Genomic DNA, 18,958 nt, shown 5'->3' with positions numbered 1-18,958 from the left:
TGTACTCAAAGCCTCACCCAGACAAATGGAGCTCTGCATGGGGTGTGAAGCACCAGGGACGTGACCTCTGCATCCAGCACAAACACCAAAAGCTTGGCTGGGCTGCAGTTATGAGGGTCACTACTAGCAGTATTTGAGATTAAGAGAGAGCTACACTGCCACAGCTCCACTCTCGTGGGAGAAGATCTGGTGGAAAGCAGGAGCTGCCCCATCATGAAACCACTTTTGATGGTACAGAATAAAAATTCTGAGAGAAGGGTCCTCTGAAGTGCCACCTGCATCACCATCAGACAACTACTGCCCTGCAGAAAGTTCTCAAAAATCTGTTCCGTAAATGGCCCTTCCTCTAAGACACTCTTGTGAGCTTGCTGTCAACAAGAACAGTATTTTCCAGAGGCTTCAGTGTTAACATAGCAAGAGACAGCTTCTCTCTAGACATTAGGACAAAACTGACCTTTTACAATCCAATAGTATCTACCTCCCAACATCTACCCTATGTGCCTATGAAAGATAAATGGCACTAATAAAGTCCCTCTTATTCAACAGAAAAAAAACCCTCAAGTGTCTGTAACACACACTGTTCTAAACAATAATATTCTATGTCTTACCCAACTCCAGCAGCTTGTAAGAATGAACAGAGTTAAAATCAGGGAAAAAAAATTACAGCAGCTGACCGTCCTCAAGCCAGCTGAAACTTGACCACAGAAACATTTGGCTAGAGGTCAGCTCAGGCTAATTACATCAGTACAGAAACGGAGCCAGGAGTTATAAAAAGGATAAAAAAAATATCTTGGCCCTTTTCTATAGCAATGTTGGAGTAAGGTCAATCACAAGTGAATTTAAACACAACATCTCTCCAGTGGGATGTGAATAGAGTCAGCATAAACAGGAGAAACTGGGCTAAGAAGCTCCCTGAGAAAAGAAACAGTTTAGTCACAGCACACTGACTTGTTTGCATCTGCTCTGGTCAGGTAAAATTGTTAACACTCAAAGTAAACCAGAAGGGGTATTGCTTATAAACAAAACTTGTTTGAAGTGAGATCTTGACCTTTAGATAGCTTCTGAACCTGAAAGAACCAGAAAGAAGGAGAAGAACAAGGACATTGAGCTGCACCTATCACGGCATTTCTGCTTTTGCCACCACCATTAACTCAATATACTCCAAATATGAGAGTTTTTCCCCAGTAAACTCCTCGAGTTTATAATCTCTTGTCACAGCATGATCTATGCAACTCGTACAGAACCAAAGGTAACCCCTCTGCTGCAAACCAATCCACAAAATTACTGAGTGAAGGATTAATCTCAAGAGTTTTCCATACACTGCTGTTTCATCATTCCATTAGATCATAAAAAGGCAAGAGCATAAGAGTGTGCCATGCACGTGAACATACACCAGCAGATCCACCACCAAATAAGAACAAGTACTGAGAAAGGAATGTAACTCCAGGCTTTCCAGGTCTGTCCTGAATCTTTATTACAACTACCAAATATATATGCATGTACTTGTGAAGAATTTTTCTGGGTGAAAGGCCTTTATTTTTCACAGTGTGGACATTTCTTACAAGTTATTTCAGGGCACGACCAATGACACCAAGAGGTAATCCTTCTGTGCTTGCCAAAAAACATCCACACCACTTTGGCTGATCATGCACAGCTGAAATCACTTTGCCTGCGTACCCTCCTTCCCCTGAGTGCCAACAGGATGGAGTCATTCTGCAACTGAAATTAGTTTTAGCCCTTCCAATCAACACAATCTAAAACTGCAATGGACTTAAAGCCTTCTTCCCTTGCTTGCTGATACTACAGCTTGATTAAGTCATCAGCAGCCCTTGGACAAGTGCCTGTTTTTATAGAGCCCTTGTCAGGGCTATATATTCAGCCACAGTAAGAAACAGAAATAACAAATTGTCTCAGCTGATATGAGTAACACATCATTCACCTATTGTGTGCCGTTATCCTGGACATAGAAAGAACAAGGAATGATACCACAGAAGCAGAAGTTACGTACTCCAAATTAAAAAAACAACCAAACAAAAGCCTCATGAAGGGCACATTTCAATTATTAAAAAAAAAAAAGAAGTCAAGACCTTAACAACAAAAGAAGCACCAGATAAAGTTGCATTTACTATGCATGTTTTTATGCAAATTTGAGGACTATGAAAAAGTACACTATAAATACAAATTAAACCTATGGAATAGAGGCAATTCTATATATTAATTAGGTCTTTATGTAAGCTAAATAATTTATAGTAATTTCAAGTGTTAACATGTTAAAATTGCAAATGGAAGCTATTGAATTAATTGCTCACTTTGAGTTTAAAATTTTTTTTTTCCCTACACTCACTTTTAATTTTGGAATACAGAGTATATGAAATTTTAATATCAACACCCAGTTTATTTCTCTCTCTATTGTTATAGACACCTTTAGTGCTTTTAGTTGATTTGTTTTTCCTATGGATTGATATGTCAGCTAATGACTCTGATTTAAACTTGTAACAGGCCAAATGATTATCAGTTCTTGGATGTGGTTAAGGAGCCCTTCAGTGAATCCATACTTTGGACATTACTCTGGGCTTGTACTAATGCTATTTAGAGTAATTCTCAAAAAACTTGGCTAAGAAGTCTAAGGATGGCTGTGGCACGTGATGTATCAATTCTTTATTTACAATAAAATATGTTATACCTTGACTGCAGTAACCAAATGGACTAGGTACATAGAGGAGGATCTCATCTCTAAGACTAGTAGATCTCCCCATCAGAAAACAATTCCTAAAAGAGGACTGCAGTTATAGCCTTAAATTTCTGTCTACCACACAGAAAAATTTGAACTTGGAATAGACTTAATTGCTCTGTTTGCCTTTCAGCCCCAAAACAGTGAATGTATCTCAGGTAATAGAAATTGCAAACATTTAGCTGCATAACATGCAGATGTGAATTGCTGAGCAGATACTCAGCTTTACATATAATTGTAGCATTAAGGAAGATTCAGACCTGTTTATGAGAATGGTAATTTTTTCAGGCTAGAAACACTTTCTCAACTCTAGTAGTAATTCTTCCAAGGCGTCTCCTTTTTTTAAATTATTTTTAGTTATTATTAGTATTTAGATAGCAGTCATCCAATATTTGCTTTGTTATTTGTACAATGAATCGCAAAGAAAAGTTGGAGAATTTCTTTATATAAGCAAATGTATGTTCCAGTTTGTTTGAAGAAATATAATGCATCCATTTAATGTCCAATATCATGTCAAGAAAACAAAGAGAAATATCTATGTCTGTATCTAGAACCAACACCCTAGTAATCTGTACTAAAAAAAATGTGGTTTTGCTCAAAAACATTTCACTGAGATAATTATTCTCACTCTACATAAAGAGATTAAATGATATTTCCAGTGCTGTGAAAAAAACTTTGTGCAAGTGTGAAAAAACCCCAAACCACAAACTCTTCAGTGTCTTGCCAGCAGCATTGAAGTTCAAATCCCATCAGGACTATAGCAGTGTGGACCCAAGCCAGCAAAGCAGTAAAAGACATCTGATTTCAAGCAGGCAAGATTATATATTTAACATGAGAACATGGCTAAGTAATTCTCCTAGCACTGCAAGAAAGCTTAGCACCTCACAGAAATAAGGAAAAAATTATGAAGCACAGGAATCACGGTGCAAAGCAACCTGTGTGACACCACTGGGAGTTTAGACTGGAACAGGAGGGAAAACAAACAGGATTAATTTCATGCTTGATAATAAATAACCATCATACATGTGCTGCTGGATCTTCACTATACAGCAGTCTTCAGCTGGCACATTCTCTGCAGGCCTTCTCTTGTGTGCCAGTATCTGCAAATCACTTGAATTAAAAAACATACTACCTGGTACCTGGGCAAATATAGTCAGTTAGGTTTCAGCACACATCCTAAGTAAATCCTCATCTGATCTCTTGGAGCTTTTCTGTAACATGAAAACCCTGCTCCCTCTGATTTCCTTAAACTGCTCTTTGAAGTCTGCAAGGCAGGTTTGGGTTCAAGGTGATTGGAAGAAATTGAGGATGCTTTGTTCAAAAATGCTTGGCTATAACCCAGTTCTGTTTCACTGGAGATCAGGAGTTTCGTCATTTTGAAACAGTTTGGTAATAGCCAGTCATTTTTGCCCAAAGAGCAATTTCAGGAAATCAGAGGGAGCAGACTTTTAATTTTAAATAATGTTTGTGTTTAAAAAATTTCTTCTAGGAAAAAACATCTTCAAGAAGTTGTAAAATTTAAGTTCAAGACCTGGTATTTACCCTAGACTAATGAAATTACTTAACAGTTCATTACCATGGGACAAATTAATTATATGGTTTAATTGCATGCTAAATTATTCGTGTGCTCCTAAACAGATTAAAGACTACATAACAGAGCCTGTATGGCATTTAGGAAGTCATTAACTTAAATAGAACAGTAAGTGAAAGCTAGTAAATGACAGACAATGCATTTCTGGATGTCCACTCAGGACTCCAAGCACTCACATATTTACTCTCATTTGGTCTACAGGAAAAGAATAATAATCTTGACAGAAGGTTTAAGAGCAATCAGTGTATTTTAATTTAGTGAGGTTTTTTATGTCCTGCAGCTCACATAGGTTTAAGATATGATGTATATTCTTTTAATTTGAATTTGTAATATGCAGACTGAAACAACTTTGAATTTCAGTTAAACAGGTGCAGAGTCAGAATATGAGCACACCTATTCAATGCAGCTGTTATTCACAATAATTGCAAAGCAAAATTATCTGTTTAAGAAATTCTGCGTCAATGAGAAGCATTGTGATTGGCTTTCCATGTGTCCTCTCTAAGATCATACCAGCATTGTTCCCTCCCCTATTTACTGCTGATTTGGTGCTTTAACACAAATTTTTCACACAAATCTGAATATGTAAATGGTGGGGACCTACCAAAAAGTAGCCTACTGCATGAAACAGCTGCTTAAACTACTTCATCGAGACATACAGAGAGATTTTGAGCTACATCCTTAATTGTGAAAATCAGCACATAGTTGAAAGAAATAATGAATGAAACCAGCAAGTGGAGAAGATCACTTGGTATTTTTAAATGCAGCACTGCCAAAACAAGGTAAGAAAGAACTTGTGAAGAAAATCTGATGTCTGTTCAAACCTTCATAAAAATCTTAAAAAATCTGTTACCTTCTGCCTCCACTTGCAATGGTAAGAGCTGGAACATAAAATACCCAACTTTTAAGTTTAAGGTATGTTTTGATGAAGCATCTTGCATACAGCAAAAGACTATGCCCACATTTACCAAAGTGGCTTAGAAACATATGAGCATTTTTAGATACCATCCAAACAGGATCTCTAAAACCTTTATACTGAAACAATTCCTTCTGATACACATTTTTATGATGCAGCTGTTAATGACATCTTTTAAGCCATGAGCTGTAGGAGGAATGCTACTAATTTTTAATCGATTTTTCCAAGGCTAGAGTGCCTAGTATTTCCAGATATAGGGGGACTAATTAGCTTATTTTGATCACAGAATTTACTGAAAGCCAATCTAATTTACAAACTGTGTACACTGCTTGATTTTTCATGGGCTTCAAGTAACTTCTTCCAATTCACATTTTATAACATACCATGGCATTATTTTAGCTATTTCAATTACCACAGGTCTTGTAAGGCTTTTTCCCAAAGAAGCAGCAGAGGTTGGGTTTGGTCTGTGTTTACATGCTTGCACACACGTAACACACACATGCACACAGGCATATTGGTGTTTTGATGAAACCTGAAGGTGTACCTTCACAAGAACTCAGAGCTTTATTTATATCCTCTGTGTACATATATATAGATATATATTTATATCCTGAATATTGATATATGAGAGGGGGATATTCCATCCTGTGAGGCAAATGAGCATGGGTAGAAGACAAAAGACCTGATGAGCAAGAAGTATGGGAAACCTCATAGAAAGTCTTTTTTCCTCCACTGGAGAGGTCAAAGGGTATGTGACATGAGATCCAGAACAACTTTGAAATGATTATTAAGGAAGTGGAGACAAGTTTGGATTGCCCAGTGAGTGATGAAGCCAGCCTGCCTTTCAAGGGGAATAATGCAAACAGACATGCCTGGTAATCTCTGGAGTTGATGACCTACTGAACAGTTACTAGTTTAGAGAGTTTACCTCCTAGTAAATCTGAGTGGGCACCTACAGCTATCACAGCACTACAGTGACACCTTCGTCTGCAATGGAAATAAAGAGAAATGCCAGATTGTAGTTAGAAATTCACATTGGAAACTGACAGAGCTGTGTCCCTCTAAAAAACTTTACCAATGAAGAAACTAAGAAGTGTCTGTAAAATAAGCCACAGAAACAACCAGATTAACTTTGAAGGTAATTTGACAGATATGTTTCTAAAGAGGTATTTTAATGATGTCAGATAATATTTTCCATCAGCAAATCCTGAAGCAGTCTGCAGCAGGAGTCAGTGGCATTATCCATTTAACAGACAGGGAAAGGGACACACTGGGAAGAGGAACAGCTTGCCTGCATTTACACTGCAGCCTAGCAGCAGAGTAAAGCATGGACTGCAACCCCCTCCAATGTCTTACCTATCACAGAATATTAGTCTTGTGGGAATATTGCCAGCCATCCCAGCAACACAAAGTAAAGCTGTAGTGGATTAAAAAAATCCCAAAACCAAACCCAAACCAATAAATTGACAGGTTTGCATTAAGACAGAAAGAACTGCAATTAAGATAAAGAGAAGCTCACCTAAAACACTCAAGCAACTAGAACCTTCTTAATAAGTGTACAGCTCTTTCACAAACAATGGGAATGAAATGTGGTCTTTAGCTCTGGTAACACCAATGCAGTGGATTTAAGCCACTAAACATACATAGCAATCATAGCACATATACCACTTCTCAAACGTCAGAGACAAAAGCAATCATAGTTCAGCATTGCAACCTTTGATTTTAGACATCACACATAAAACCCATGAACTTTGGACTGATCAGCTCAAAATGGGATGCTCTGCAACCAACAGGTGCTACAAGCAACAGAGCTGCCCAGCACAAAGCTGGCTGGCTGGCCAATGGACAGCACATCCGGCTCCACTGATTTTATGACTTCCTTCTCTGCAGGAACTGCACCACAATACCAACTCATTAAAAAAGTGAAACTTTGGAGCACATTCAGCTGCTCATTAAAACGGAGTAGTGCATTCACATTTTTCCACTGCTGTTATTGTTATTTTACACAGGACCATGAGGAAATAGATATTTACAGATAAAATTCACAAGGTAGCTGCCCTAAGAAGCAGCTAAGAGTCTGGGCCTCCACCCACATCCACAACTCTAAGTATTTCTCAGACACAAACCCACTCTGTGGAATCTACTCACAATAACAAATCCCATACCAGGCTAGATCTCAGACATACAGTTCAAAAAAGGGAGCGGACTAAATGGCAGGACATTAGAGGGAGGTTTGTAAAGCCCTGCTGGGGGCTCTTCTCATCTAGCACAGCACCCAACTCCTTTGAAGTCTGACCAGCAGCCTTGCCTCAGTACCCATTTTTATACTGAAGCAGGGAGCAAGGCTGCTTGCACAGATGCCTGTCAGCAAAAGCCTTAGGAACTGGCTCTCTCCCTTTAATCAGGGCACCAGTGACCACCCTCACATCACTCAGCCCTGGGCTCTGAATGGCAGTCTCACCCACATGGCCATGTGGAAAGTGTCAGCATGGAAAGGAAAAAATGTGACTGCTCCTTTTTGTAGTTCTGATAGCAAATAAATTTAGTATCACAGGAAGCTGTATTTCTGGAGAGGTCAAAGGCTTCCATCTTAAGAAAAACTTTACTATATATAAAAAAATTTATCTTTTATTTTTTAAAAAAGTCATTAGCAATAATACCATCCGCACCTGAAATATATGACTCTTACCAGTCACACCAATCTTGTGAAAGCAGCCACGTTCACATAAGTGTGAGGAGACTGACTGCTCTTAGGCTCACTACAAATTGTACAGCAATATTCAGTAAATCACTTCCTCACAGCGTATATTTCCCCCAACATTATTAGAACTGTGGAATATCACAGCAGGTGGAGTTTTGAATCGCCCTGATGCATAAATCAGTCCTGATTTTTAGGTCACTTATTGCATACAACTTTTTCTTCAGTAATCACACTTGATAGCAGGTGACTAGATTCATACACTTAAAAGAATAAAAAATGGTCACACTTAATTGCAAAAGGTTTAAATTCTCCCCTGGTAACAGCATGTCAACATCACATCAAATATGACACAGCACTGTGCAATTAACAGTATTTCCTAAGGACTGGGATTTTTGCTCCCTTCTGAAAGTTCATAATTATCAGCTTTCATTTACAAACAAGAAACTAAAACACAGAAAGGTACAGAGGGTGACAGAACCTGAGTCTGTGGTGGAGCTCAGAACCAGGGCCAGACCCTGTGTCCAAGCTGTGTCCTCCCAGTGCTAGGCTGCTTGCAGAGGAATCTGGAATGGGCAGTTTATCTATGGATCAAATGGCTCCCTGGGCACAGAAAGCCAGGAAAACAGAGCACAGAAAGAGTTTTCTGTATGGTTGTTTTGACATGTTTCAGCTATAAAATCAAAGAAGTCATTCATAAACTGTTTTTCAGGTGTGCTGAACTCTGCATGAAAAGGCATGGTAACCACAACAAAGGCGGCTTTGGTTAAGGAGGTCGCTAATGACTAATTTATGCATACTTTACAAGCATTTTTACAAGTAACTTTTCACTATTCTGACCTTTTAATTTTCTTGGTGAAATTGGTATAGACAAATCTCCCAAGGAGAGACCCATGGTGCAATGAATGAACCTAGAGTTCTACCATCAGATTTCAGAAACATTAAGAACACAGACACAGGATAGATAGCAAATTTTACCTACTGTTATTGTAACCAAAGCATGAAGTATCTAGAATTTCTCTTCTATTTAATGACAGTTCAAGTGTCTACACTTAGACAGGAATAGCCAGTTCAAGTCTCATAAAAGTGCTACAGTACACAGACAGCAGCTGTAAAGTCTCATGCAGCAATTTAACACCAGATAACAGCTTTTCAGCTTCACGCCATGAGCAATCACAGGTCTGAATCCCTTATACAACAGTGTATTTCTGTGATGTTTTGATTCAAATTTACGCCACTGTACTCTGATTAGGCTTTCAGTAATACATTCTGGATATGAATTAGAACCGATATGTACAAACTCAATGACACTTGTGTCATTTAAACTATTATTTGTTACCTACAATGTTCTGATAGGCATTTTCACATTCTCCCTCACTTATAAAATACAGATTTTTTTTCTCTATTTTTTTCAATAGAGTGCATTTAAAAAGTCAGGCAATTAATATCCTAAATAACACTCTAAGTAGGAAATGGCTCATTAAGATGCAGTATAATAATTTTTCTCTGACAAGGAAAAATAGCTTTTAACCACTTTTAAGAGTCACCCAGCCCTCAGTCTCAAATGCTGGTTACTAGAGATTGACAGAAGGGCATGAAGTCATCAATTTAATCAGGACTGAATCTGACAGCCTTAATTCACATTTCTCTATTGTTTTGGGTATTAAAATATGACAATTAAATCCCAACCACTATTTTGTATAATGCCTATTATAATTATCACCTCCTTCAGGAATGACTCCTAGGATCTGTTATCTGTAGGGCACTACGGGATTCTATTGATCAATCTGCTTAGCCAACACTGGTAATAAAGTCAGTTGCAGGTAAGACAAATGTTATCACCCTACCTCAAATGTCAGCAGGGGATGGACGATGTGTCACGCCTCCCTCAGCTCAGCTGCAAATCACGACCTTCTCCAGCCATCCCAGCACCTGCATGAAAACAGGAGAGACAGACAAGAGATGAGTTCTGGAGCAGCGAAGGTCACCTACAGTGGGAGGGCAACATGACAAAATTCAAATGTGTGTCCTGGTCCTGCTGTCCCTCAGGGAAGGCCACCAGTGGGGCAGTCTGCTTGGCTGCCCTGAGCGCAGCACCTGGGCTTCTCACTCAAACTGCAGCAGTGGCCTGAACCCATGTCGCTGAGGGCCTGCCAAGCCACAGGACCCTGTGCTAACCTTGACATTAAAATTAACACACATTTAAAAGGCAAAGAGAGGTCAGGGTGACCGACCAACTCATTCCTAATGCACATTCCTGGTGAAAATCAGCTGCCCTGGAAGAAATCTCTGGACCTTCAAGAGGATGAGTAGTAGCTCACTACCATTATGCTTGCTACTACTTCTTTAGACATTATACTACAGTGCAGTAACTTATAAACTAGTAAAATTAAGAAAATAACATTTCCTTTTCCTCTAAAAGCACAGTGTCTAAGTCTCAGAAAGATGGCATGCTGATAAAAAAGGTAGTATGTGATGTTCTGAATTCCTAAGCACATTATTGCTGCCGTGATAGCTGGCACAGCAGCATGCAAACCAGTTCTGAACTAGTAGCATTTCTGTGTTAAATAAAAAGAACATAAATTCAACATAGAAAGTTACCTCTTCCCAAGGATGCAAGTCAGCTTTTAAAAGCATTTTAAAAAGTCAGACATGGTGCTTACATTACTTGAATAATTCAAAATAATCTGGTTTCTAGTGGGTGGGACTACAAAAAGAAGACCAGATTTCACAGTATCAGGCTCTTTAAATAACCAGGGAAAAAAAAATCTGCCTGCCAGACCCCACAAATAACATCTAAAGAACTACTGTGTACATGCAAACTGAATACCTAGGGCCACACTGCCCTAGCCTGAACAAGAAAAAAAGTAACATTTTAAAAAAGAGTTTTCCTTTACTGAGTTACCACCAGCTGAAGAAAGAGCAGCAGGAATATTTTTGTACCCTCAGAATTTTCTTCCTGTTATGTGTATAATTTTAATGTAGAGATAGATCACTAAATAATAAATAATGGAAAGCAAAATATGATTGTGAGTGAAAGTTTCATCATTACTTCTCTGCAATCCTTCTACAATGCAATGTGTAAAATGCTATCACCTCTGTATTTATAATAAAAAAACCCAAAACAATACACCCCCCAACTGCCAAATGAGAAAATCCTTCAACAGAGAGAAAAATTAAACAGATGTTTGAAATAAATAGAATGCATTTTCCATGCCAAAGCATGAATAATATTAGTATTATTATAAAACAGATCATCCTGCGTGTGGTTACTCAAAGTAAAACCTGTAAGCAGGGTTCCCTCCTGGTTCACATCATGAAACAAGTGGATTAGACAAGTCCCTACATAGTAAATCTTTACGTCAGTCTACTCCATAATATGCACTGCCAAATTCTATTATCACAGTTTTTAGAAAGTGCCTGCTCACATTTCAGCAGGCTGAGAATATAACAGATTGTGTGTCCCATTCATACGTAATTCTACAAGGAGTCTTGTGTTAGTTTAATTTCTGAGTTTCCAAAGAACTCTGAAATTCAGAAGAATAAATGAGCAGTGAGCAGCAACTCTCTTTTCCAAAAATAAAGGGACAGCTTAGTGTGGAACAAAGTTACTAAGTCTGAGCCAGCTGTTGACTGAAGTGAGCTACCAAGGACTACTGACAAATTCCTTTTTCAAAACACTCGCTATGGTATTAATAAAGGGAAATGACCTTTATATGACAAAGTCAGAATCCTATTACAATAGGACAGAAAAAATTATTCCAGTAGTCCTTCCAAAATATTTTGAAATCCTGCTCAGCAGCAGAAAAGATCTCTCAGCTACTTTATGGGCAACAAAGAGAAATGTCCTAACTTCTGATTACCTGATTGTACTCAGAACATTTTGTTTCACTCTTGGCAGCTGCGGCAATATGCCCCAACCCCTGCCGTTTTCTGTTTGAGCAACAGCCACCCGGGGTGGTTGTGACGGCTACATCTGGCTCACAGATATCAACACAATAGTTAAGGGCCATAAATCTTGCTTGACACCGAAGGGCCATGAGTCTTGTTCAACAGCTGAGGGCTAGTTGAGCATGCGCCAAACGAAAGATGGCTGCTGTGCAAATATGACCATAAGTCAATCATCTTACTCCATAAACAGTGGACAGCCCGAGGTCTGTTCAGCTCTCCTGTATAGCAGGGGCTGTATGCCAGGATCTCCCCTTCAGCATGAACACCTCTTCTGGTTACTGCTTTAGGCTGAGAGATTCCTTGCCATAAAAGTGATTAGTAATATGCTAAAGTTTGAAATCTTACGTAAGTGACATAAAATATTGATTGTGCATGTACAATCCTTTAGACATAGACTGATATTTAGGCATAAATAGACATTGACTGAGTTTGGGACTAAGTCTGGATGCAGCCACAACTAAACTCCAAACAGAAAATTCAGAACACAAGAGTGTCCTTTCCAAACCTCATGACTCAATGGGAGGGTCTCCTGGACAGTTTTGCCTGACCCCATCCTCTGAGCTGTAAACAGTCAAGTATACCTTGCCATCGAATATTGTTAAACTGCTGACGCATTTACCGCCAAACTTTGTTAAATCGCTGTTTTACATCAATAAAGATATTGCTACTTCTCTCTTGCAAGTGAAGTGCGTCACTCTATCTGTGGCAGCAGCAAGTAATGTGATGGCACAAAAAATGCCGGCAGCAGCACCATTTATTTGCAGTACTGCAGAGTAGAACAGCCATACAAGCACAAAACCAGCTATATTTGCACTTGGTTTTGACAGTTCATTATGTGTGAAAAATAGGCAGTACTGTACATAAGGTAGTGAGCTAGATTTAAATGATTAGCAATCTCCCTTCAAAACGATTCTTGGAAAAACTGCAGCTTTGCAAAAGGATAACACAGATAACCATGAATAAGTGATACAGGTAAAGCTCTTTTTTTTTTTGAGAGACATGTATTTTGTCCGAAGTACATTTAATTACTGTAACCCACAAGGCAAACAAAAGGATTACAAAAGGATGAGTTGACAGGGCCCATCCAAACTAGTTTGCTTCACAAAATAAGAAACAGACTCTGACTCATCAGTGCCTTGATTGGGATGTGAGGATCTTTGCCCATTATTATCTTCTCATTATGCCCCAAGCTAGCCTACCAAAAATATAATAAACTGGACAAGATGAAATGGACCCAAATGTGCCAAAAGTTCTTTTGCTCTTCAAAAAAGCATCTAAGGAAAGGTCTGGTGCTGAAAAAAGGTTGGAAAGGCTTTTGAATCTGTCTCATGTAAAATCTTTATGATGACGTACAAACTAGTGAAATGTACTGAAAACTGGGTGAAATGCCCAACTCAAAGCATTTCAACCAGCAGCACAGCCACTAGAGTAAATGTTGTTTAAGTCTTCATTAATGACCTTTTTCATTAAAGAGGGGACAAAACAGTGGAAGAGATTGCTTAGAGGTTGTGGAGTCTGGGTGTACTCAAAACTCTTATGGACTCAAAGCACAACTGCATCAATGAAATCTTGTTCTGAGCACAAAAGTTGGATTAGATGATATCCAGGCATCCTTTCCAACCTCAGTAATTCCATAATTCCACAATTCTGTACATTTTCATATCTAACTGAAAAGTTGCAGGCAGCAGGCAAAAAGAGGACCATGTAAACTACATGCTTTGGAAGAAAGATTGCAAACCCTGTGATTGCATGAAACATCAAAAAGGAGTGGATTATATCCAAGCAGACACAATATGGATTCACAAATCCTGAAAGATTGTCCAGGAGTTCCTGCGTCTCCATTATGCTGGGGGTACCAACAGACACGTCAGAGGATTCCTGGCACTTGTGAAAGCTGGAACCTATTTCCAGGGTATTTGTGCTTATGAGATTTGATCTAAGGAATACTAATTGTCTCTTTATTCTATTTCTCCTGTACTTTATTTATTTCCATTTCCAGTTAAACCACTACTCTACATCTTAACTCAAAGGAAAACAAAACCATTTGTCTGAGATGTATTCTAATTTTATCTGATAAGCACTTTATTTCCCTAGATTGCATCAACTGTGATGTGTGACACTTGCTGAGAGTCTTGAACTACTTTTTCCTAAACCTTTTGAAAATATTTATCTCAAACATAAGAAAAATGGACACTTCACATGCATTTTTAAGTTGTTCCAACCATTTTATGGCAAGTTGAACATGAGTGAGCAGTGCCCTGGCAGCCAGGAGGGCCAGCCCTGTCCTGGGGGGCATCAGGCACAGCATCGTCAGATGGGCGAGGGAGGGGATTGTCCTGCTCTGCTCTGAGCTGGGGCAGCCTCACCTCGAGTGCTGGGGGCAGTTTAGGGTGACAATATAAGAATGACATCAGATTGTTAAAGTGTGTCCAGACAAGGGTGACCCAGATGGTGAAACGCTATGAGGGCAACACTCATGAGGATCATCTGAGGTCGGTTGGCTTGCTCAGCTTGGAGGAGAGAAGGCTGAGGGGAGACCTGACAGCAGGGTACACCTTCCTCATTGGGGGGGCAGAGAAGGGGAGGTGCTGATCTCCTGTTCCTGGTGACCAGCAGCAGGACACAACCAAGTGGAATGAAGGGGCCCTGGGGAAGTTCAGGTTTGGCATTAGGAAAAGGTTCTTTACTGAGAGGGTAGTTGGTCACCCCAACAGGCTCCCCAGGTCATGGCACTGAATCTGCCAGGGGCTCAAGGATTGTCTGGAAAATGCTCTTGGTTATATGGTTTAGTTCTATACTGTCCTGAGAGGAGCAGAGCCCATGATCCTTATGGGTCCCTTATAGCTTGATATATTCTGTGATTCTGTGTTCTTTTTTAGGTTCAAACTTCTTACCTTCAAACTCTACCTCTCCAGTATAACGAGGCTTCAGCTGAAATAATGTTCTGTAACTGTGAACTCACTCCTTACATTCTCTCGTCAACTTCCTCCTCTGTGCGGGAATTCCCTAAATTCCTTCAAGGAAACCCTAACAAAACACATCAGAACCTTCCTTCAACATTCCCTTTTTCTTCTATTTAGATAGCAAAGACTTTGAATCTGTTTAACCTTTACACTTGTCTCACCAACCTACTCTGGACAAGGGATCACGTTCTAGTTCCAAATCAGAGCCTTTTTTTCCCCCCTCTCAATCTATTCATATCCTTAAGAGTCTAACAATAAATCTCACCCTTCATGCTTTAAATACTTCACTGAACCACATTTCTGTTCTTACAGACTTGGCAGTCTTTGCCTCTTTGACATAACAATAACCGGAACATTTTCTTAGCAGCACTAAGCTGAGTAACAACTGATTTTTTTTGGCACTCATGGTAGGGATGAAAGATGAATTTATGTTTTCCACTGCATTATGGTTACAAGTGTATATGTAGACAGGATAGCTCAGGAGGTCTGCACTGCAGTACAAGGCCAAATATAGGAATTATTACACCTCTTTGGCCCTTTAAAAGAAACCATCAGTATTGTAAAGGCTGTAAAAAGGCAAGAAATCCAAGCAATTTCACTGGACAAACAAGACATCTCTTTTGGTATCCAGAAATTCAGACTACCTTCTAAAAGTGAAATATGTCATATTCTCAGCTACAGCTAATTATCTTCTTGTGTTGGAGGAATGTTATCAAGAATAGTTTAGTCAGTGTTTATAGAAAGTATTATGAGACCTGAGCAGATGGAAATCCAGAACTCTATTAGCTGAAACTGTTGCTGACATGTCAGTAACTTAAAACAGAAAGTCTTTTGATAAATTATCAGGAAAATGCCAAGTACAAGATTAGAGAAAAGATGTATTACTGTTCTTATGTCCACACTCAAGGGACTAACAAGCTTTAAAACAGCATGGACCTAAAAACGTTGTTTGAAGTCTGGAGCACCCTTTTATAATCAAGGTAATAGCCAGTTAATTGAGAAAAGTACATAATGGATTACTGTATCTGATCATAATCCATATGTGGAAGAAACAATAAGCACTAGATTGCTCTTTAATTAAACATAAGAGATACTAAGGAATCAAAAATAGAAATAAGGAACAAAAGATCTTTTACAAGGCTGAAACAGCATGAAAACTGGAATTTACTAGAAGAAGAATAATATTAATTTTTAAAAAATCTTCATCACTTCAACATGCTTTTCAAGTACACAAATTTCTAGGTACAAGTAACTGCTGACCTGTGTAGCAGGAATAGAGAAAATTAGGCAGTGCAGGACTGTCAGACATTATCTGGTCCAATCCCATTCTTCACAGCCAGATCAATTAATGCAATTAATGCAATTCAATTAATCTCTCTTATGATTAAATATTTCTCAATAGGCACATAAAAGGTCAATTGATATGTAAAAACAAATCTATTGATATTAACTAAAGCAAGAATAAAAACTGGTTTGGGGAAATAAGATTGTAAAAAAGGGTGAAGAAAGAAAATACAGAATTTTCAAAAAGAAAATACAGCATATTAAGAAAATCACCCAATAAATGTATGTTGCCAAAATTATCACTGCTCTAAGAAAAAACATAGTGGATAGAATGACTTGGCAAACTGTTAATACAGAAAGATATGAACAGTACTTATTGAATCAAAAAAGCTCATGACTAACCAGCACAGTGGGTAAACATTTTAGGCTTTGAAGTACAGGGTTTATAATTCGGAGATACAAATGGTTTTTTAGGCTTACTGGTGCCTTAGTATGTAAGTCAGGCAAAGATGAAACCTCCATGGCTCCCATTTCCCCCCTACTTTTTGAAATAGTGCAACCATAGCACATTGTTCTTGAGAACAAAGGAGGGAAATTTGGGGGATAGCAGCAAATTTACCTTATCTCCATCACTGCTATGTTTGAATTTAGTTTGGCTGTTAAGTCTTGCAGCTGCTGCCCTAAGCACTCCCAATTTTTAAATGACTGGCTTTACAAGTTCTGCAAATTGGTCACTTTCAAACAAGCATTACCTGCAAGTGGTCACTTTCCTCAACCTCCTCTTCACTAAACAGCAAATACAAAAAGCCCACTTTGTTTCATATCCCAAAACAGTTACTCTGTTTCCTGCCTCACTGTCACTTTTTTTTTTTTCCTCAAAAAAGCTAACACTTGCCATTTCAGCTTAGCAGGGTTCAGGTTTCACTGACATGAGAAATATAACTCTTCATGAGTTACTGAGTAGCTTGAGTTTCACTCAAAATTAGGTAGCATAATAGGCTGATCGATCTTTCTAAGCTTTTGAAGTACATTCTCGGCTTTTCAGTCCTGAACTGCAGTTCCTCAGAGCTTTTGCAGAGTCAGGGGAATCTGGACATCACTTGGCTATGCAGAGCAATGCCTAAAAACCCACACCAGCTGAGCATACAGCTCCAAGGTCTGCTTGACCAGTGCTATCAAGAAGGAGCCCCTGTGAATAGATTAAGCATTAAAAGAAAGGGGTTTATAGAAGTTTGCTAAGAAGAAAGGTGCTGAAGTCTGGTGCAGGAGTGAAAAGTGCAGCTGGGAAGTGCACTTGCATGTAGGGCTGAAGGACTAAAATGCAGCCTTTCCACCCACTCTAGATCCCCAGCCAGGCGCTGAGTTAGGCATCCTTGAGTTAGGCACCCAGGCCTCACCAGACATTCCTGCAATATGCTGAGACACTTGTGGCCTCAAATACTGCTGGAATAAGAGTGAGTGTAGTAATCATGTTCAAAATAAATATTTTGTTAATATAAAGTACTGGTCTTAATTTTGTTCATCAACAATCACCACTGAGCTATCATGTAACAGGCAAAAAGAGTCACCAAGATTTACATCTTAGTTGTGGCTTTTCTATTGCCCTCTGTTGCAAGCTACATATGTACTTTATGTATTTTCATATTCTAAATATATTTCTATTCTGGCAATCCTCCACAATTTTGGAAAACAAATACTCTTAATGCTAGAGAGCTGTCTGTTTAACAAAGCCACAGGAGCCATATATGCTATGGCTTATAATAGCTGTTTTCCAAACTCTAAAAATTGCTTAAGAAACATTTCTTTGTTGGTTTTAGTCTTCCCTTTCTTCATGTCTTCAAAATTTGTAGTTTCTAAAATCTAAATCTGAAGAATGACCCTACAACAAAGAAGCTAATAGATCAGGAAAAAAAAAATCTTTTAAAGGTCTCAGGCAAGGACACTCAACATTTTATTTCAGAGCCAAATGTTTCATCTAGGGAGATCTCAAATCCAGTTCCTTAACTCAATAAAGATTATACATGGCATTACTGGCCTGTAACATCCATGGAAAGGGAGACCCAGAAGAGATATTCCATGGAAATAGAGACCCAGAAGAGATATTCCATGTCACAAATTCTGAAGCTTATACAGAAAAGACACTTTACAGTCAATTTTGTATTTTTCTTCCATTCTATTTTAAATATTCTATTATTTTATTCTATTATTACTCAGATCAATAGAAGAAGGAACACAGCTCCAGAATTCCTCCATGGAAGTCAAACACAATGAGGCACTTGGGAATCTGAGCATTTAATTCATACCCTTCCATTCATCTTTCCTAGGACTGCCTGGGCTTGCATATATGTATACATTTAAATTAAAGGATTTATGCATACAATACAAGTTTCTGTTTCATTTTGCAAGTTCTTGTCATAGCCATCATTTATTTTCTCTTAAATTCTTCTTCTGATTCTCATGCACATTTGCATCCACACTGCCTCTTTAGCTTGAAGTTTTTTTGATACATCTCAGGAAAAGCGCAAGACAACACAGAGTTCAACTAAAAGACCATCAGTATAAAAAATTAAGGTTTCTTTACCTGTGGCTAACTAAGGAACCGAAAGTATCTGTGGCAGGATTTTTCTTTTTTTTGTATGGGGTCAGAATTTACATAGGAATGGGATGGAGAATTTCTCCAGAGTGTGTTTTACCTGAGTTGTCAAGTGAGAACACATTTCTTGTGGAATTCACATTTCCAGTCAAGTACTTCTCCATTGATTTAGGCTTGTTTTTCCTTCTAAAAATATTAAATCAACAATCTTAAATCAGACTCAGGAATTCAAAG

At 38.6% G+C, this 18,958-nt stretch overlaps 1 protein-coding gene across 4 annotated transcripts in view; it reads right to left on the bottom strand.

The window, feature by feature from the left end:
* Window positions 1–18,958, bottom strand: part of GHR (growth hormone receptor) — a 149,422-nt gene that overhangs the window by 66,714 nt on the left and 63,750 nt on the right. For all 4 annotated transcript variants that reach the window (XM_069002442.1, XM_069002444.1, XM_069002441.1 and 1 more), the window contains exon 2: window positions 9,781–9,865. The gene's annotated coding sequence lies outside the window, so the exon portion shown is untranslated. The remainder of the gene's footprint in view (window positions 1–9,780; window positions 9,866–18,958) is intronic.

Source organism: Aphelocoma coerulescens (assembly GCF_041296385.1).
Source record: "Aphelocoma coerulescens isolate FSJ_1873_10779 chromosome Z unlocalized genomic scaffold, UR_Acoe_1.0 ChrZ, whole genome shotgun sequence".
Taxonomy (NCBI): domain Eukaryota; kingdom Metazoa; phylum Chordata; class Aves; order Passeriformes; family Corvidae; genus Aphelocoma; species Aphelocoma coerulescens.
This window is presented reverse-complemented; position numbering and strand designations above follow the sequence as displayed.